The 22,732-nt window shown below is 33.5% G+C and overlaps 1 protein-coding gene across 2 annotated transcripts in view; it reads right to left on the bottom strand.

Annotated features, from left to right (window-relative positions):
* Window positions 1–22,732, bottom strand: part of Snx27 (sorting nexin 27) — a 59,008-nt gene that overhangs the window by 18,140 nt on the left and 18,136 nt on the right. The window lies entirely within an intron of this gene.

The following is a 22,732-nucleotide window of genomic DNA, read 5'->3' on the forward strand; positions in this document are numbered from 1 at the left end:
TTTTACTAGCACAGATTTTCAATACGCCATAATAAATCAAATTAGGTATATACCTAATTTCTGCATTCCTAATCGCTAGAAAGCCTCAAATAAACGGGACTTAACTCGGTGTTGCCGGAAAGATTAGGATATCTCATCTTAATCAATATAATATATTCAAAATGATTGGGTGACTAGGTACAATGAAATAATGACCTAACCTAAATATATTTCACAAAAATTAATGTTTCATTTTTCCCCGGGCTGTTCTGTTTTGTTATTTTTTGTTTTGTCACTGTCCTGTTTTGTCATGTTCTGTTTTGTCCGGTTACCGAAAAATCATATATGACGAGTGCTGCTAACCGTGCTGTAATAATAGTACAATATTATAATTACGATTTTGCCAAATGTGACAAAATATAATGTTCGAGACTTTCGCGGTTGTTTTTTATCTTCTACTTTGTACTTCTTCCTTTTTTCCCTGACGTTTCGGGCTCGTTGCAGAGGCCATTATCAAGAGATATGTGTTATGATGAAGTGTAGTGTAGGTGTATGAATGTAAACGTCTGTACATACGCAGGTAGTTATTGTACGGGGTGTGGACACACTGCCAATGCGAAAAAGATTGAACGACTGCAAAGTAAAAAGTGATGTAGGTAAGTCAAGCATTGAATTTCCCGAGGAAATCGTTCCTGACTGACGTATTTTCTATGGGAGACGTATGAAAAAAGTGACTGGTGGCCAAATTGTTTTCGATTCACAACACGCACGCGACTGGAAATCACATAGTATTAACTTGCCGAAGTTACAAGAAAAATAAACTGATTCCAAGTTCGAAACAATGTATTATAATAATAATAGTTATGTTATTAATATGTACGCGCCATTATCCATTAATACAGCGTTTATCAAACTTACAAAACCACAACCAAAGATGTTGAAGAAACATCATCGTTAGCACTAATAATAACGATGAATAAACGGTGATAAATGAAAAATAATTACAAGATTAAAAGAACTTTTTATAGGTATACCACGTTTTTAAATTCTGTTGAATTTTATAAACTTGACAATTCTATGTATTATAAATACTTTTATTTTTATTTTTTTGATGAATTATCCCATCAACTTGAAAGAAAATGATCAACTGCGTAATAATGAGAGCAATTATAAGAAAATTTCAAACATTTATTAATTGAATAACATATAGGCATGATATTTTTAAAACTTGTACTTGATATGATATAAAAAACAAGAAAGCGAGTTAATTCTTTTTTCAAAATCGTCGAACGCCGTTACGCAAAAGTGCAAGCATTGAATTCGATCGAAGCGCCACCTTGCGGATTTTTTCCGAACTAACTTTCCATACAAAACAGAATTAACTGAAAATGAATTGAATTCTGCTTAAATATGGCTAAAAGTATTAAAAGAATACACTATCATCGTATTCTGATATATTTATTTATTTATTTATTTATTTGAAAAAGACACGTTGAGTACATAACAAATTATTAATTCAGGACGTTCACAACATGACATTTAGAATAAAAATTACAAGTAATCAGTTAGGAAAATCAGAAAAAACAAAGTGGAGGAAAAAAAGAAAGCAAAAATAGTTTTATACAAAAGAAATAAAATTTAAGAAAACAACAATGATTCAAAAAGTACAAATTAAACAATAAAATAGAATTTAAAAAACAGAATATATAATGGATCGCCAAAAATATCTACATCTCTAGGGAGTGCATTGACCAACCGCACAGCCCTTGCTATTGGTGCCTGGTGAGCCTGACATGAGGAAACAGCTTTCACCCAAAATAGGTCATGGCTGCGACCACGCATGTAATTGACGGGTGTGTAAAAATTTAAATTTTCTAGAATATCGGGATTGAAAATGATACCACGTGAGAGCAGGGAAAAATGCTTTAAGAGCAGAAGTGACCTACGAGCTTCAAGAGAATGAAAGGTGAGCATGCCTTGAAGAAAGTTAGTCGGAAAATACTCGTTTGAGAAGGTGTCAAAAGGAAAATAATTATAAACTTTAAAATAGAGATGACGAAGAAACATTTTCTGAACACGCTCTAAAACAAGCTTATAGGAAACTTCATAAGGACTCCAGATGATGGAGCCATACTCAAGAATACTCCGTACTAACGACACATAGAGAGTGCGTAAAACAGTTGGATTCTTGAATGACTTGGCTTGTCTCATGACGAATCCTAGAAGCTTGCTCGCACGCAATGCCGTAGAAGTGATGTGCGAGCGAAATGATAAACGTGAGTCAAACAATATGCCAAGGTCTTTAATTTCTGATTGACGGTTCAGTAGTCTATTTGACATATTGTAGTTGAAAATAATTAAAAGTATCAAAGCTAGTCGGGAAGATAGTTAAAAATCGATTGCAAGATTTGTACTGGACAAACAAGAAAACGAGCTAATAAAAACGTGGTAATAAATAAGTATATTAGATTCAAATCTTAATCAAGTAGCAGCATATACGCTTAAAAGTTCAGTCCACATGTGATATTTTTTCCACGGTAAAACTACAAACAATGCAGCCATAAATAGCAGTTTGGAGAAAACAGTTCCCATTTCCCAATGAATACAACATAATATTCATCAGAATCACCACCACCTTGCGCTATAATGCTACAAATAATTTGCAAGGGTTTTTGCAAGTCTCACAAACCATGGTCGAATTCGTGTACGGAAACTTGTAGGTATGCAGTTCGCCGTATCACACTGCACCGTGAAATGTTGTATCGGAAATATATGGCCGTATATTAAAGACCGTCCAACCTCTTTTATTTGTTAGGTTAGGTTTTCATTCTTGAATTCACGACGATGGCTTGGTTTTCGCTGGGTTTAATTGAATTTAAAAAACTGACCAACACAACCTGCAAATTGTAGTTTTAGTTCAATGAAAACAAATACGTATGACTGACAACGTTTAAAGTGCACTATTTATGTTGGATCTTAACAGCCTACCTCCACCCTTCGCCACTGATAGAAACACTACTAATTACGTAATACAATCGATGTTTTAAGACGAATCAGGTGTAGAGGTGAATTTAATATTTAAGACGGTGATTAACACCAACATAATATTTGTTATCCGATAGAATTTTCTTTATATGGCAACCCATTGGCCGATATAAATAGTTATTTAATTAAATTTTATTGTATATATGTAATCTTCTAGTTTAAACTATTATTTTTGAGCACAAAAAGCTACACAAAATCGTCTTATAAATTTTTACAGAGTCTACCAACGGTACACATAAAAAAAAGTAATCCTCAAAAAACAGTGTACGTAAAATATAACGAAACTGAGGAAATTACGTCAGAACTGAGGAATTATAGCAGAGTCAGCAATTCTGTCGTATCTCCAATAAAAGTTGAAGTGCTGATCAAGCAAAGTGGCGATTGAGTGGCAATCACCGGTAACAGGTAATCGACTGGCCTCGAGAATCGGACTCGATTAAACGGGGAAGAAAATAAACATACGGAGGCTGTACGGGGACACTACAACAGATTCAATCTGTCACCAAACATTATTTGCACGACTTCAACATCCTACTTCTACATGAAATAAACTGTTTTCGTAAAAAAAAGCTCACGACGGCACCTGCGGCACAATTACCAAGAATAATCGTCATTATGTAATATTAAAACCAAAATTTAAAATTTTCACGATATTTGTTACGAATTACAGTAAGTACCTATTTCACAACGTTTTTCTAAGCTCGTATTCTTATTAGTCAGGTACAAATCTTGCAATCGATTTTTAACTAGCTTCCCGACTAGCTAGACATTTGAAACTTTTAGAATATATCAGAACACGATGCCAATGCATTTTTCAAATACTTTTAGCCATATTTAAGTAGAATTGAATTCATTTTCAGTTAATTCTGTTTTGTATGAAAAGTTATTTCGACACCATTATTGGTTGCTAGGGGTCTGGGGTCCTAGCAACTAAGTTATTAATATATATGTGCGTTACTATGGAAATCAATATAACATTTCAGTATTATTTCTATCAAGTACAATTTTTTTTGACCGTTTAAGCAAGTCAAGTCAAGTTTATATGATTCAACAGAAAATTTAAGAACGTTGTTACATAAAAAGTTCTTTTTATCTTGTAATTATTTCTTTCTAATTCGTACAAATTTACCGCGCGGAAAAATGCGACCCGGGATTCGCCTATCAGAATCTTTAGACATACATGTTATATATTACTAAATAAGTTGTTTTCGTATAATTTACATGCACCCATTCTGCTAACGTGTCAACGGTAATATTGTATGGCAGTATGTGACTTGGCATACGTCAATGGTGCGGGGCTATTTACGAATTAATACATCTCCATTAGGTACCCACATTAGCCGTTCAACACAAATATTTAGCCTGAATGAAATTAATCCCGAATCAATCAATTAAACACAAACATCGTCAATAAACAAACAAAACTGGGCCGATTGAAAAGCAAGTTATTTATTAACATTAAAAAAATAGAATTAGAAATCGCTTTATCTTTCTAGCGCATTCTCGCGTGGTAATCTAGGATAAAGCCTATAATATTATCGCGCAACATCTATTTATGTACAGCCAATTTGAAATTTTCGAATTTCTGCATTGATTGCGAAATGCACGAATCGAAAATTATTACGCATTACCAAGGAAAGACTTTCGGTTGTTTTGCTATTCAAGGACATTGACTTTCAAGTAGGAAAGTTATACAATCTTCTCATACATTCTTAAGGGGGATCCTTATACCAGCGGAGGGACCTAGCGGAAATACACGAAGCTTGCAATTTGAGACATTTTACAACGTTTTTATTAGCTCGTATTCTTGTTTGTCCGGTGGTTGTTTGTCCAGTACAAATCTTGCAATCGATTTTAAACTAACTTACCGACTAGCTAGACATTGAAACTTTTAGAATATATCATAACACGAAGCCAATGCATTCTTTTAATACTCTTAGCCATCTTTAAGTAGAATTGAATTAATTTGCAATTAATTCTGTTTTGTATGGAAAGTTATTTCAGAAAAATCCGTAACAAGTAAATACTATTATTGGTTGGTCAGAATTGGAGACACTGTCACGGAATGGTTCTGGGTCACGACCGGAGTCAGACAGGGTTGTGTCCTTGCACCGTTTCTCTTTATCATTCTCTTTGACTTCATACTAAGGAAGTCAATACCACCCGACCGAGGCATACCTGTTACCCCCACGGTGAAGCTATGCGACCTGGAATACGCCGATGACGCTGTCCTATTCGACAACTCAATCGAGGGCATTCAAGAGACAATCGACAGGTTGCATAACAACTCCTCTCGCGTTCGTTTGAAAATCAACGCGAAGAAAACCAACGTCTTGTGTAATAGCACCTGTCCTGATCCAGATTTCCCTCTGATTAGCGATGGACAAAACACCGAGGGCGTCGACAGCTTCAAGTACCTGGGGGTACACATCACGGGAGATGGCATTTTGCAGAAAGGGCTCACTATCCGAATGGGAATGGCTGGAGCAACATTCAACTCGATGCGAAATGTCTGGGACTCACGATTGTACTCGGTCAAAACCAAATGCCGCCTATTCGACGCTTGCATTCTGACGGTGCTGCTTTACGGTAGCGAATCATGGCACCTTACGAAGGCTCAGAACAACCGTAAACTGAGCTTCGAAAACAGATGTTTGCGACGAATACTGGGTGTGCGGTGGTATGACTTTAGGAGCAACGAGGAGATAAGAGAACGCACCAAGCAGCCTCTCATCACGCTTAAAGTGAAGAGGCGACGTTGGACCTGGCTCGGCCACGTGCTGCGGATGCCAGAAGAGAACTTTAACCTGGCTTGCCTGTTTTTCAAGCCAACCGGATTCCGGCGACCTGGAAGGCCGCTAAATATAATCTACAGAGTGTATACAGCGGAGCTACGGGATGCTGGTTTGACCTGGAACGAAGCAAGAAGACTGGCGAGCGACAGGGATTCTTGGAGGCGCCGCGTGCTATGAGTATGCTCCAGTTAAGGGGCGGATATGAACAAAGAAGAAGAAGAAGGTTGCTAAGGGTTGGTCCTAGTAACTAAATTATTAATATTACTAATGTTACTATGGAAATCAAAATTAAATGTCAAAATGACATTTCAGTATTCTATATTTGTTTGTTTGTTTGTTTTTTATTTAATTATTATCAAGTACAAGTTTGAGCATATTGAGCATAATAATTCAACAGAAAATTAAAAAAAGTTGTATTAAAAAGTTATTTTTATCTTGTAAATATTTTTGATAATTTACAATTTCAACTGTATAAATTAATAAATATGTATCTGAAAACATTGAAAAGATTTTGTTTTTAATCAAGTCAAAGATAGACTTACAATAAATTGTAAAAAAAAATTGAATTTGTTACATATTTATATCCACAGTTACGTTATTATTACATTATATTTTATGGTCATATTTATTATTAAAATTTAGTTTATTAAGTTTTCAATTTTTCACCGTGTAGATTTTTGACTAATTCAACATGAAATCCATTTGATTTATAAGCTCGATTTGATATAAATAAAAAGGATTTCAAGTTATAAACATTCATATTTTTATAAAAATCGATGTTTTTTAAAATAAACATTAAAAAAATATTAAAACGATTTTAACAGCCTACCTCCACCCGTCGCTACTGATATATTATATTGTTTAAGTTTAAATCCACTTAAATGCAATGGATATAGGTACATATAGCCGCCCTGGAACCAGATGAGAAAAATCATATAGATTTTAACATCACTAAACCAAACCATACAACATAATAGAATATTTATTTAGGTGAAATTATAAATAATTTAGTAAAATAAAAACGATGAGCCCAGTAACCACACTAATAGAACTGAATCAGACATTCGTGTATACTGTTATTATATATTTATAGAAAAGTAAAAAGCAATAAGTATACTACAGTCTACTCTAGGACCTACATAATTATATATAGACGCCAGTGGCGAAGGGTGACTTTTGGAAAGAGGTAGGCTGTGGAGATCTGATAAAAAGAACACAGTTGTCAGGTATACTTGCGAGAAATGAGAAGATAATACGATATTACTATTAATGAACAGGTACACACTAATGAAAACGACACACTAATTTAATGAACTTCAAAAACTCACTGACGACATAAAATTAAGCGATCAGTTTAAATTACGTATTTTTTCAAAACATTTATACACATCAAAAATCATTAGATAAAAATTAATTTTATTTAAAAAAACAGTCTATATTTATTAATATCTATTCGACTACACACCACATAAATTATTTTTTAAAATTATCTAATTTATTAACTATTAAGTTTTAGGCTCTGCGATCGAAGCTTACCTTAGTTCATACAATTCGATAGACTGGGCGGGGCTACGTGACGTAAAGTCCATATGAAAAAAATGAGAATTATTTATAATCCGACCTTTATTTACGTCAAGACAGATGGCACCCTGTGGTATGTTTTTAAAAATATTTGCAGATGGTTTTGTAATTTTATTATCTGTGTAATACAGCATTCCTACGCATACGGCATCTCTCTTTGGCAAAATAAATTATTTTATATAATATATAATCAAGTGATTATATAAAAAAGTCAATGTGCAATTAAAAAATATTTTTCTCAATAAGGTAGGCTTCAAATAATCGCCTGGTATAGAGTCTTCGCCACTGATAGACGCATAACATCGTATTTATATGAATAACTCCAGAATACAATTGAATTTAGATACTAGTTTGACTGTTGGATAGAAGATTGAATAGTTATAAAAAGTGTACTCATAGTCAACTCAAGCCGTAATTTTTGAGATACTACAGTCTGATTCCAAGGGGCGATATATTCACGTAGGTATAATAATTGTAGAAATATAATATTAATCACTTTAAAGTACAACAAAATGACACTAGTTGTTCGTTATTTTAATTTGGTATTACATCCAATTACTAAGTTTAGATTTTTTTATATGGATACTTATAAAATAACACAGAACTATTTTTATGGTAATTTATTGATTCATGTTTATTTTAATATTATACGATAGTGTGGCTTTATTATTTTGGTAGTTTTATGTATATTGCGGACAAACACAGTATGCGAGGAAGGACTATTCAATTGAGAAATTATTATATTTTATGAACTGCTTGGTTGTAAGGTGTGATATCGACTAACACCGTTAGTTAGATTTTATGTCGATAGGTGTTACTATTACACAGACATATTAATTATACTAAATACTAATGGAAAATCATTAAACGAGTTACTTATGTTACGGTTGAGCAGTTATATTTTAATTTAACATTTTTTGTGCTGTCTTCCCAGCATTTGTGATACCTATATGTAAAATCAAAATGGCAGACGATATTGGTGTCTCAGTTTCTTCGATGTAAAGAGGATGAATAAAAGTCGACAACGCCAAATTCATGCGGAAAATTGGAATTAAAACTTATTAAAATAAAGTTTATTTATCACTTGTGATTGTGCTATTTAACCTTCTTAAAACATCGCGGAGAAATATTTAATATTCTTATTTAAACGCGATATTTCTTGGATTCAAAGTATTTATTTACATGTAAATATATTACACTGAATGAGCTAAATATACAATAATTAAATATATATACAAATAACATTCGTCTAAAGTCACTTTACGTAAGTGGAATACATAATATAATATATCGATTTGTATGAATACAGTTGTTGCGATCCTAATTGGATAAACAATAATTGCAGGTTAGTTCTGCGCCGTAGGAAAACAAACAACCGATGCTACCAATATCTAAGATCAGGGCCACAGCGATCAAAAGTAGTAGAAATGGCAGACTTCTTATTTACAACAAAATACGACTACGTACCTAAACAAATAAAGATCTATTCTAACTTCCAAATTACAGTACGTATTACGTAATACGTTCATATTCTTTCTATGTGTAATATTATCAATAATATGATACTGACAATCGAAATGACAGGTGTATGTTTCGTGTTAATCGCATTTCCTTCCGGCAGATACCGTGTAAATTATATTTTGTTTTATTTTTAATATTTAGAAACTCTTTCAAACGGCGTTTTTGGGCTAAATTAAAATGTCATTCAGACGTGCGGTCAACCCCGCCTGCGGAGTGAATGTCCTGCTATCCTCTGTCGCCGACGAGTGGAATTTAGTATCTACATATTATAATAAATAAGGCAAAATCGTCTAAATAAGTTTATTTATTTTCAATTGATTACTTGATTAATGACATGGAAAATATGCAGAATAATAATATACTTACTGAAAACCACATAATATAATAATTCTGTATATTCCTTTTTGTGATACTTCCTTCTGGATAAATCTTTATTTTTGTCTAAATTTACAGTCACGAGTAGGGAATCCAATCCCGAGCAAAAATTCTGATCCCGGGATTTCGGGATTACAATTTGACAATCCCGGGATCCCGGGACTGGTCCCGGGATTGGCATTTTTTTCCATTGTTAATATAAAAATTTTATTTTTACAAATAACATTGATAAAATCGGTCAAAAATAAATCTAGTATAATTTATACTATTTAAAACATTTATTGTTAATATTGTATACGTTCAATCTTGGAAATACACAAGTTTAATGGAGTAAATAATATTGTACTATAAATAATAATGTGAATTTAATAGGAGATTGCTGTTTCTGATAGTAAAGACTTAATGAATGAATAAGCGAGATTTAAAATAGTAAAGCAAATAATCATGGCGTACTTATGGCCTTTCCGCTTCATAAATCTAATTAGTCAGTCAAATATGAAACTGCCGTTAAACGTATGATATCATGGTGGAATTACTTTGTTAAAAGTGCGAAGCATTGTTTATTTCCAATCTTTCCATTTTTAATAATTTATGTGAAAAAATAAAATGAATCGGCAACCTACACATGGGTATAAATCAAACTTCATTCAAACTCAGTTTATTTATAATGTACTTAGTTATTTTTTATTAAAAGTATTTTTTCTGTTATATTTTCTTTTCCATATAAATTGATAAAAAAAATCAATCCCGAAATCCCGGGATTATGTTTATCAATCCCGGGATTCATAGGTATCGAAAATAGCTTGGGATCCCGGGAAAACGGGATTCGGGATCCCGGGATTGGAATCCCTAGTCACGAGAAGAGTACAATCCCGATTACTACTAGTGCGATGTCCTTTGTCCTTTATTAAGTTTTGTCATTTAAAGTAGTATTTATTATTGGAGTGAATGCTACAGCGCCATTGGTAGGTAGTAAGATGGCGCTAGGTTACCCAAAAGGGGTAAACAGTACAAATCGAAAGACATTATTTTACTGGTGTAAATGGACACCAATAGTTGTCATTTTGTGTCCAAACAACGCCATCTTTAGATTAATAAAGTCTGAGCATTACTTTTTGCACAAGCAACGAGTGGTCCACTGCCATACTATTTATTGATAACGTACTTGCAAGCAGAGTTTGGTATTCTATAATTACTGAAGAGTATAAAATAAATAAGTTATTAGTTATTGTCGTTTAGAATCGACTGTCACATTGACAAACGTCCTAGTTTATTATGATATTATTATACACAGAAGAAGTTTACTTACTTTTATCGTCAGTTCAAATTATTAATAACACATAACCACTAAATCAGATGAACTCCAAGGTCTACAAGATACGTTAAAATAATCTGAAAGAAATCTGAAACTAAGAATACTCCGACTAGTGAACACGGCAGACGCGTCAGTATGAGCACTCTATAGACAATTACAGGCAATGACAGGTCATCCATAGACAACGGGACAACGGTAATGTATCGGCTTCCTTCTTCAGTGGGCAATGGTCCAAATCTTCTGTTTGTATATGAACAAACATCAAAATTAGCGGAAATTAACTGTATTCGTAATACCTATTGTCAGTGTGCATTTACCATTTTAGTGCGCATAATGCCTGAAGATGCCGAAGGGCGGGACGAAAAAAAACACTCAAATGGAATTAATGATACAAAACTTAAATCGATTACAATTTAAATCCAAATTCCATCAAGTACTTACCCTCATTCGATAGTATTAATAAACATAATATTTAAACATTGTTATCCCGTACCTATTTGTCTCATTTAAGCGTTTTTAAGTGGTTACTTCTGGCTTATAATAATATATGAACGAACATCGCATTTAAAACCATTTCCACCAGTATATTGTGTTATTTTAAAGTGGTCAAACCTTCTGTTTGTTTATGAACATACCTCGCATTTAATGACGGAGGCTTCAATTTTATTTTCCTTCGCGGATGAAAAATACCGTATGACTTGATATTGTCACAAAAATTATCGATATTGAATCGGGACGGAAGTAAAGTATTGATTCTAAAGTAGGGAAAGACATCGATAGTCTTTCTTTCCGTATTACTGAATATGCGCAGTTAGGTTATGTTAATTCACAGTTTCCTGTGTTCATTTATGAATATCAGGTGTTGATAAAATAATACATTAACACAGGAAACGGAAAGTTTAAGAACTAATTAAATCTATGCAAATGTAAAAACTTGCCGCTGTAAAACTTCGCAGTGTGGTAAAATCATATGTATTGTATTAAGACAGTTTCCTAGACTATCCTTCCGGACCGTTGCAGGACGAACTACGAACCACGATAACGCATGAGCTGCGGACTGTATTTACTATACCTACTGTTTATATGGGACGAGTACGGACACTGAGTAGTAACGAAGAACGGTGCGACTTAAAAAAAGGAAAGCCCAGAGCTGGCAGGCGCGAAGGACTACCGCTCCTACCACTTGGATCATCACTACCACCAGCGTTTTTCCCGAGTAAATTTCCCATGTCCATACACTCTACAATTTGTTTGCATACAGTTATTACCACCGGTGGGATGCTTACCTACGTGTCGTTGTGACCTGTTCACACACAAGTGGTTATCGTGTGCGCGTTGGCCACGGAGCTAAACTGCAAATTCGATCGTAGCGCTAATTATTTCAGCGAACTGTTCGCAAATTCAAATTTATTTATTTATATACTTATAGTGAACTTTACAAATTATATATTGAAGAGGTTCACAACATGACATTTTAAAACAAAGTAAGTAATAATATTAAAACGATATAAAAAACAAAGAAATATACGCATTATATATTAAACACAGTACAATAAAGAGTAAAAACAAAAATTATGGAGTAGATATGTGGAAGTATGCCGAATAAGCTAAGTAGACCTAATTTTAAGATTTTATAAAACAATGCCCAACTATACTCAACATCCGAAGCGATTTGTTTGAAGGTTAAACAAAGTTATTCCCCTCCCAATTGGCATCACTGAAGGCTGGTTACTTCTGCACCTCGGGAGAACGAACAACTTATGCTCCCGATTTCTAATAAAGTCATCAGAGACACACAGCGTCGCTGTAGGATTGGTTTGACGAATAGACCAAATGTTCAGGAGACGAAAAACATATTTCATAATCCTATAGGTATTTAAATACATGGATATATTTAAATTGATATTTTTACAGCATACGAATGGTGTATTCATTACCATTACAAAGTAATTTAAAGAAAAGGATGGTTCTGGTCCATTTAGATAAAAAAAAAAACATTCTGCACTAAAAGGTCGATTTCGACAAAAACGGATATTCGACAAACCAATCCTATAGCGACGACAGGTCAATACTATCGAGAATGACAGAGTGTTCATTTACACCGCGTAAATACGTGGACAAATAAATATAGACATGTTTAATTTAGTAACGCCAGAAAATACACGAAGTCACGAATGAAGTTTGAGAAACTATAATAAAAAGAAATTTTAACGCTAATATCGTTAATAATTGTTTCCGGAATACTGGTATTTTATGTGAAGTGTATAAAAAGAATTATCTTGTATATTTATGTACATATTATATATAAGCAAAGATAAAGTGTTTAAAATGGTGTTACAACCGAAATATGATCGATTTAAAAATCTAAATTTAATATTATTTCATTGTATAGTCAAGTATAGTGTAAATTTAATAAAAAAATGTCAATAGATGCCAATAATTAATGTAATTGAAATCGAAAGCGAACCGAACCAGTCGTGATTAGGGAATCCAGTCCCGAGCCAAAATTCTGATTCCGGGATTTCGGAATTACAATTTGACAATCCCGGGATACCGGGATTGGCATTTTTTCCATAGTTAATATATTTTTTAATATTTACAAATAATATTAATAAAATCGGTCAAAAATAAATCTAATATAATTTATACTATTTAAGGCATTTATTGTTAATATTGTATACGTTCATTCTTGGAAATACACAAGTTTAATGGAGTAAATAATATTGTAATATAAACAATAATGTGATTGTAATATAAGATTGCTGTTTATGATAGTAAAGACTTAATCAATGGGCTAGCGAGATTTAAAATAGTAAAGCAATCGTGGTGTACTTATCGCCTTTCCGCTTCATAAATCTAATCAGTCAGCCAAATATGAAACTGCCGTAAAACGTATGAGATCATGGTGGAATTACTTTGTTAAAAATGCGAAGCATTGTTTTTTCCAATATTTCTCATTTTTATTAATTTATGTAAAAAAATAAAATGAATCGGCAACTTACATATGGGTATAAATCAAACTTGATTCAAACTCAAGTTTATTTCTAATTTAGTTATTTGTTATTAAAAGTATTTTTTCTGTAATTTTTTCGTTTTTATTTTATTTTCCATAAAAATTGATAAAAAAATTAATCCCGAAATCTGCGGGATTATGTTTACCAATCCCGGGATTCATAGGTATCGAAAATAGCTCGGGATCGGAATCCCTAGCCGTGATTGCCGCTGTGTTATGGAAATTTTGTCCCCACCTACCAACAATATAGATAATTTTATAACAATGAATTTGTATGGTGAATCTAAAATGAATTTTACAGAAAAGCAAGAGTATTGGCAAAAAGTCATAATACAACATCAATATGATTGCTTTGTCTGCAAATTTAATGCTCCGAAATTATATGAAATTATTCAATAATACGATACGAGAGAAATAATCATCAATGACGCACTATTATTGGCTATTTACGATTAATACACAATAATTTTCAACAATTCAAAAACGAAAATCACAAGTAACAAATAATATTAACAACATTGCAAAGTACGCGTACTCTTTGTGACGTTAAAAACCAGACTAATTAAATTATTAACAATAAAAACAGAATATCAATGTATGATAAGTCTGTCTAGGCTTAGGGCCTAGGCACACGACAGTCGGTCTGTTTACAATTGATAATAACTAAAATATTGTTATTATGACAGATGAATGGAAAAATATGTCCTTATATTATGTCAGTTGAATATAATTGTACACAATGCACTTTGATCTGTGTGCGTTATGATTGATATCGTCGTATGCCATATTTTAAAATTAAAATAATAAACTAATATTCGTGCAAATCAGGGATACAGCGGTGATGTTTGGGCATAACCTGTTAATTGCAAAATGTTGAATTTACAGGAGAGCCATTTTAAGCCTTTGAATTGCCCACATAAATTTCAGTTCATTTTTTTACAACGTTTTTCTTAGGTCGTATTATTATTTGTCCAGTACAAATCTTTCAATCGATTTTTAACTAACTTCCGGACTAGCTAGACATTTGAAACTTTTAGAATGTATCAGAACACGATGCCAATGCATTTTTTAATACTTTTAGCCATCTTTAAGTAGAATTGAATTCATTTTCAGTTAATTCTGTTTTGTATGAAAAGTTATTTCGATACGATTATTGGTTGCTAGGGGGTCCTAGAAACTAAATTATTAAATAATATATACGTGCGTTACTATGGAAATCAATATGAAATGACATTTCATTATTCAGTATTTCTATCAAGTACAAATTTTTTTGATCGTTTAAGCTAGTCAAGTCAAGTTTATATGATTCAACAGAAAATGTAAAAACGTTGTATATAAAAAGTTCTTTTTATGTTGTAATTATTTACTCTTAAAATAAAATTAAATGAAATGAGAAAACGCAGTTATCAGGTTATGCCGAAACAAAACCGAATATAATAAATTTATCTAACTATTAATAGAAGATGCCTGTAACTGAGTTTCCTTACTAATCACTAATTATCAATGGGTAAGTATTTAAAAAAAGTCTATTAATGCATGGGATAACACTTTGGTATCACTTATCAAAGTCAATGTCTATGAGAAGTACACTGGCAACTAAACGCTGCTACGGTTCACATAAATATTTCAAAGCAATAGTCCACCTGACCAATCTAGATGGAAAGATTAATCAACAGTATGTACATAATATAAAATATAAAAGGTGTTTTTAAGCCCTATAGAATTAATTCGCAAGATCTATATAATATGTAATATGGGATTAACATTTCAAAATGATTTCAGGCATATGGCCACCACGGCTGTACTCGACGAAGCGCGTTCAGGCCACTTTTTCGACCACTGCTGACCGCATATCACGAAAAACACGAACAATGCTGGCTTCGATGGAGTCAATCAATTATTGTTGCTGGCTTATCAGCAAAAAACCAGTGATTTCACGTAGACCCACAGGAAATAATCCAGGTGCTCAGATGTCCAGGTGTTAAATCGCACGACCTTGGAGGGTCTATTTCTCGAAATCAAGTTATCGACAATTTTTAATTTCAATAAGTACATGGTTGCGGTCGCCGTGTGGCACGTAGCGCCATCCTGTTAAAACCACATCTCGACAAGATCAATGCCATCCACATAAAAAAAAAAGTATATCACAGTCCGGTAACGATCTCCAATGACCGTAACGCGAGCTCTGGCTTGAAGAAATAAGGTCCGATGATGCCACCAGGGTGTAAGCCGCAACAAACGGTGCATTTTTATGGATGTATGTATAGTGTCTTTTCTGGATTAATCCCACCGCACCCCACCCCAAATGTGAGATTTTTTTTATTAACAAACTCGTCAAGCCAAAAATGAGCCTCACAAGTTGCGCGAATTGATGACAGATTTTCAAAGTAAATTTGCATAATTTGGTAGAGTTGTTCAAGCTTTGACTTGCATGGTGATTTGTCAGCTAACCCCTAGGGGCGGCAGGTTATATGAAAGTATGGTGAAGCAGGCTGGTATGGTGAAAAAGTATGGTGAGGCGGGCTGATAATCAAGCTGCGGCAAAATATCCACCTTAACATTATATTATATGGGTACATTATAATGACCAAAGTAAATCCTCCGTGATGCACTGAATTTTATTTATCGCGTCACTATTTCTCGTAGGTTGTCGGCTATTGTTGGCCTGCTTCATTCAGTTGTATGAGAAAGCCGATTTCTTGCCACTCTTTTTATTTAATACCTCCATGGTTAACGTTTCGTAAGTTCTTTGAAAAAAATACCAGTTATTTCTCATATAAAACTAAAATTCGAACACTTATCAGGCCCGTAATGGCCAACTCACCGTCTTCAGAACCGTATGTGACAATGGCACTTGGCGGGACTATATACGCCTGGGTAGGCAGGAAATGTCTGAAAGATGAAAGATACCTAACCATCCGAGAGGATTCTCCTAATAAACCAGAAGGGTAACAGTTACGTATAACTAGACACTAACCAAAAATTCCACGCCTCAGTTACTTACTATACTTAATAATTTATTGTTAGTGTCGTGAGGCTGAGAAAGAAAACTACAGAATGAGCAAATAAATTATTTAACTACGGCCAGATAATAAGTGCCATCCCTCGGGTCGGATGTGTATAGTAAACTTTGGCATTTTCCAATAAACTGTGTTTGCGCATCGGATCAATAAATAACAATTTGAACATTGACATAATTACATCACATAATAATCATTGAAGATTATTATCTTCGCATTAGTTCGCCGCATGGCAGAGCCAGCCGCAGGGTTGACAAAATCGGATTGACTCCATTTTAAAAATGGTGGGCATTAATCGCACATTGCCTTGGTCAAAATTAATAAAAAAAAATATTCAAACATTTCAAAAATTGTTTTCACATAAACTAAAAAATATAAGTCAACTAAGTTTTGACAACTAGTCACATATAAAAGAAGGAAATTTATAAAGCGAAACAATATTTCAGTACAATGATGGGCTATGGCAGGGGTCGGCAGAAGCGGCTCGCGAGCCGCATGCGCCTCTTTGCATTGACGTTTGCGGCTCTTCAAACATAAACTCCAATTTCACCTCATCTCAAGCAGCCTTATAACTTATAACGTATTGAGAAAAATGAAGAACAGTTTTAGTTCAGAGTTCATAGCAAGTAAGACTACAATAGCTTTTATCGTACGTGCTCTCAAAATAAATGTCAATGAACTTAACTTGACACCGTTCGACACAGATGCTGGTTCACTGCAGATGCAGTCAATAGATTTACAAAGCAAGGAACTGTGGAGCAACAAATTCACAGATCTGACCGCTTGGAAGAAATTATTGAAAGAGTGAAATCCAATTTAATTTATCAGCACAAGTGGACAGATATAAAACAACTGCCTAAAATAGAAACAATAATATTTGATACATGGAATAGTTTGCCTAAAACATATGACGCGTTAAAAAAAACTAGCTTTTGGTATTCTCACAATCTTTGGCTCTACATATTATATATTATGCGAACAAACATTTTCATCTATGAACCAAATAAAAAATAAACTTCGAAGCAGAATAACTGATGAAAAATTACATCATGTATTCAAGTAAAAATAACTAGCTATTTGCCAGATATAGTAAAGCTATCAAAAGCGATGCATGGACGCCGGTCTAATTATGTTTTTTAATAAAAAAATCTTGAACTCCCCCCCCCCTCCCTAAAAATCCATATACATATGTATATTATATATGCGGCTCTCTGATACCTTTGTTATCCTATTTCCTTAACGATGTGGCTCTTCTCACTAGACAAACTGCCGACCCCTGCGCTATGGTCACGCCATTGCGCGAGACGTCACGTCAAAATATTTCAGATCTGTCAAATAAAGTAAGATATTACTGTATAAATTGTCGTTTTAAAAAAACTATTAAGTATACTCATGTTAAAATATTAATTTAACCGCAAAAAAGAGCAACATATATTTTCCGCCGATACATCTATTCGTTTTTGAGTGTTGACAAAATGAGAACTATTTATTTCCATATTAAAGATCTACCATTCCGCAATTATTGTAAGTATCTCATTTGTGAAACCACCCATTTCCGATGTGAATTTTATATTTTTTAAATATGTTGTCGGAACTCTGTGAAAACAGTCTATTTTAATTGTACGAATATATTATGTTCCCCTTTTTAAAATACATATTATAATAACAATTATTTATAAGAATAACATCAATAGTATGCCAAAACAACTGTGTATGTATACTTTGTATACCGTGTCAGGAAAATTGTACGTATGCAGTTCGTCGTAATTAGGGAATCCAATCCCGAGCCAAAATTCTGATCCCGGTATTACAATTTGACAATCCCGGGACTGGTCCCAGGATTGGCATTTTTTTCCATTGTTAATATTGTATACGTTCAATCTTGGAAATACATAAGTTAATGGAGTAAATAGTATTGTAATATAAATAATAATGTGAATTTAATATGAGATTGCTGCTTTTGATAGTGAAGATTTAATGAATGGGTTAGCGAGATTTAAAATAGTAAAGCAAATCATGGTGTACTTATGGCCTTTCCGCTTCATAAATCTAATTAGTCAGCCAAATATGAAACTGCCGTAAGATCATGGTGGAATTACTTTGTTAATAGTGCTAAGCATTGTTTTTTCCAATCTTCCTTATTTTTATTAATTTATGTGAAAAAATAAAATGAATCGGCAACTTACACATGGGTATAAATCAAACTTCATTCAAACTCAGTTTATTTCTAATGTAGTTATTAAAAGTATTTTTTCTGTTATATTTTATTTTCCATAACAATTGATAAAAAAATCAATCCCGAAAGCTTCGGGATTATGTTTATCAATCCCGGGATTCATAGGTATCGAAAATAGCCCGGGATTGGAATCCCTAGTCGTAATCATGGCCCCACACCCTAAAAAGGCTCCTCGGCCAGTATGTTTGGCGCCCCCCCCCCCTACCCATCGCTAAGTTTAATGGCATATGTGACGCATAACAGAAGAGTTTCCAAAATTGTGTTAAGTAAAGGCCTTCGATTTATTTTTTAGAGATTTTATGTAGTTTTAATAAATCTACTTGAATTATGGAGTTGTCTAGTATCAACAAAAAACACTCAGCATCTCACAAGTTACAACCTCATTTTTTAAATGTTAATGTGTTTTATGATGAAGTGTAGTGTAGGTATATGAATGTAAACCTTGCTCTAAGAATCTCAAACATATCATCTCTTGATAATGGCCTCTGCAACGTGCCTGGAACGTCGAGGAAAGAAGTACACACGGTGGAAACCCAAAAATCTATTACGATAAAAAAACATCCGTGAAAGACTCAAACATTATATTTTTCTACCTTATTAATGTTTTTAGTTTCAAATTTTGTTAAATGGTCATCCCGAATGACTATATAAATTTAGTATTAAGATGATTATTATTATCACGAACATATCGTATTTTTGTAATATGAGAAAGTCTCGTTATTTTTTCATTCGATATAATGGCCTTAGGGATAAATCAAAAGGGCTTAATAGAGCCTAAATATAAAAACTCGAAACTATAATATTCTATATACCTACTCGTTTTTCTTCGACATATAGGTACATAATATTATACATCATACTTTTAATAATGAGTACATTTGCTTTGAAGCTCTACAAGAATTTAATTATATCAACTAGCTTACGATACTATATTTACGCCATGTCGACGATTATATGTTGTTTTAGTATTAATAAAAGGATATATTTAATATCCGCACCCCTGTAGCTCTTGTCAAAAGCAGTGAAACGATGCTGTAATATCATTTTTATAAGACAGTTACGGCCGGCAGTCAAAAGTTGCTGCTAGAGATTGAATTTAACAACTTTGTCTGCAATATTCGTCTCTATACCAGCGTTTCCCAAATAAGTGTGGTCACCGAATGTTGCTACGAAACATTTTCTCGTGTGCTTGCAATATACCAGTGGTCGGCAAACTGATTAGTAAAAAGAGCCAAATATCAACAGTACAACGATTGAGAATTCTTTTGAGAGCCAAATTTCTTAAACTTAAACTATATATGTAGGTATACTGTTTATTAACTTAATAAACTTTAATTAAAGTTTTAAATCTTAATTAAACTATAAGTGCACTCAATAAAACTTGATATCATACTAAATAACGATCTTATTTATCGATAAAAATTAAATTGTAAGTAAGGTAAGTAGATATACAATTCAATCATGGCAAACACTTAATATCCATCTCCTTGAAAAGTTTGGGGAAGTCAGGTTGGTATGTTGTTGTTTTTAATTTTAGGCACGATTCCAGGTTCTCATCAATAAGACGCCTTCTCAATTTACTCTTTATCAAGTTCATGCTTGAAAAAGATTGTTCGGATGAATATGTAGAACCGGAAAGGGAAAGTAAAGCAAACGCTAGTTTTTTCAACTGATCATATGAGTCAGGAATACTATTCCAGATGTTAAAAATCATCGTGTCTTCTTTCTCCAGGTCTTTCAAAGCAGACTACTTGTGCTGTGAACCAAGGGGCCAAAGAGCCACATGCGGCTCGCGAGCCGCAGTTTGTCGACCACTGCAATATACTAATAATAAGCTGAGTGAGACACGTAATGTGATGATTTTTATTTAACACAATGCTTACGGGCCCTTTTAATTAATTTTGTAATTAACGTGTTAATTTGCATTTGAAAAGTAATTAGCAAAAACACAATTTGTGCGGCCCGTAAGCTATGGGTTAATATACGTAATTTGAATTTTTTTGAAAAAATACGACGCTGTAACCACTGGATTCGCGTCAATGTGCCTTACCGATTAAGCTACGGGCGTCCGACATAATTTCGACGAAGTTAATTAGTAGTTCTTACATGACATGCTTATCAATTGCTTGTCTATCGGTTTTTGTGTTTTAAATCAAGTATCTTAAGCGTCGGCCTATAGCTTCGTGGGTCCCAGGTTCGAACCTGGGTCTGACAAATACACATACCTATTGTTTTTCAATTTGTGTTTGAGTCAGAGTATGGACCTGATGAGTTGAGCAAGTGGCTGTCATCAACTTCTCGTATAAATAAAGTCTCTTAATAGAAACCTCCACCCTGTGGATGCCCATATGATCTTATTACGATCGGACATGGTAGAGAGATCAAGTAAGTGTCCGGATCACTCCAATGACCGTTGTAACTAAATTCAAAAGAGGGAACCACATTTAAACAGTAAATTTGATCAACCTCTAAGTTGAATTGAATGAAGTCGAGATCCTTTCTACTTAAATCGATTCAATTGTGACTTGTGAGTCATCATTCATTTATCGATTCAATTTCATTAATATGTGGGAACATTCCTATAAAAATTCATGTTCGATTATTACTTCCAAAGCATTTCAGCGGGTATTCTGCCTTTCAGACTGGTCCTCTTCTCTATGACCTCGATACGAGGGCAGACCATCATATATTATGACTGACAACCTGCACCTTAACAGTCTTAACACACTCACGTGAAATATCCTCACCGGTTAAAATTCCCCAGCTTTAGTAGTTCAATATTTTTTATCCGAGGTGTTTTCAAATTATGTATGTTCAATCAAAATTTTATTGTACAGTAGGTACAATATGTCGAACACTTTATGGCTGGGGTACCGGTACCCCATTATGAAACAAGAACGCTAACATAACCGGTCGAAATAACAGACGTAATACCCTGCGATTAGTCGATTAACCATTAACCGATTACTCACAAGTAATTAATATAGAATGGAAATTACTGTCTTTATGTAGGTATTGTAATAAAATATATAAACCAACACAATTGTATGCTCTTTCGTTTAACAATACACGTTTTATAAAAATCCACAATTTGTGAGAAGAAAAAAATGTACCATTGTAACGAAAATGTAATCAATCATTTGGATATTGTATTATGTGAGTGATGCGATCTCGCAAGGGATTTGCGATATTTTACATACAAATGTTGCACATAATATCAAGGCTAATCCATATCGACATACATGTATGTTTAATTTGATTGCGACAAATGTATATTCGTCTGAACTGGATTATATGGGTGTACAAAGTGTAAAACTCATCAATTTTAATGAAAATAAAAAACATTATAAAAACAAGTAAATAAAACTTTAAAACATCAGACTTATATTGAACGACAAGAGCTTATAATCTAAATGGAGGCGTACACCGATGAATGACAAGAAGATAATCAATGCTGACTACATTAGGGAAGTGAATCAAAGAAAACACTCAAGATACCTGTTATGGGCAGAAGGTTTTAGAAGGTTTTTCGACCACCTTTAATGAAATATAAGGCGCAAAATTAGAATTTTAACTGTGGGGAAAAACAATGGTATGTGCGAAAATATCTTCTTGGCTACGTGTTAAAACTGTGAACTAACAAACTCCTCCCATTTAGTAAAAACAGCGCCTAGAAGCGTAGCCAAGAAGATGTTTTCCCACAGTAGTAGCGAACATGTTGAAGAAAATCGTATGGGCATTATCTTATCTTAATGACATCGAAAGTTCACTTGTAGCAAATTTCACAGTTGTGCGCTGAGATTTATTTGCACATAAATACAAATAGATGTCTTGTATTCCTGTTGCCGACAT

Source organism: Rhyacophila brunnea, unplaced genomic scaffold, assembly GCF_057557595.1.
Source record: "Rhyacophila brunnea isolate RB1 unplaced genomic scaffold, BYU_Rbru_1.0 scaffold_19, whole genome shotgun sequence".
In the NCBI taxonomy this organism is placed as follows: Eukaryota; Metazoa; Arthropoda; class Insecta; order Trichoptera; family Rhyacophilidae; genus Rhyacophila; species Rhyacophila brunnea.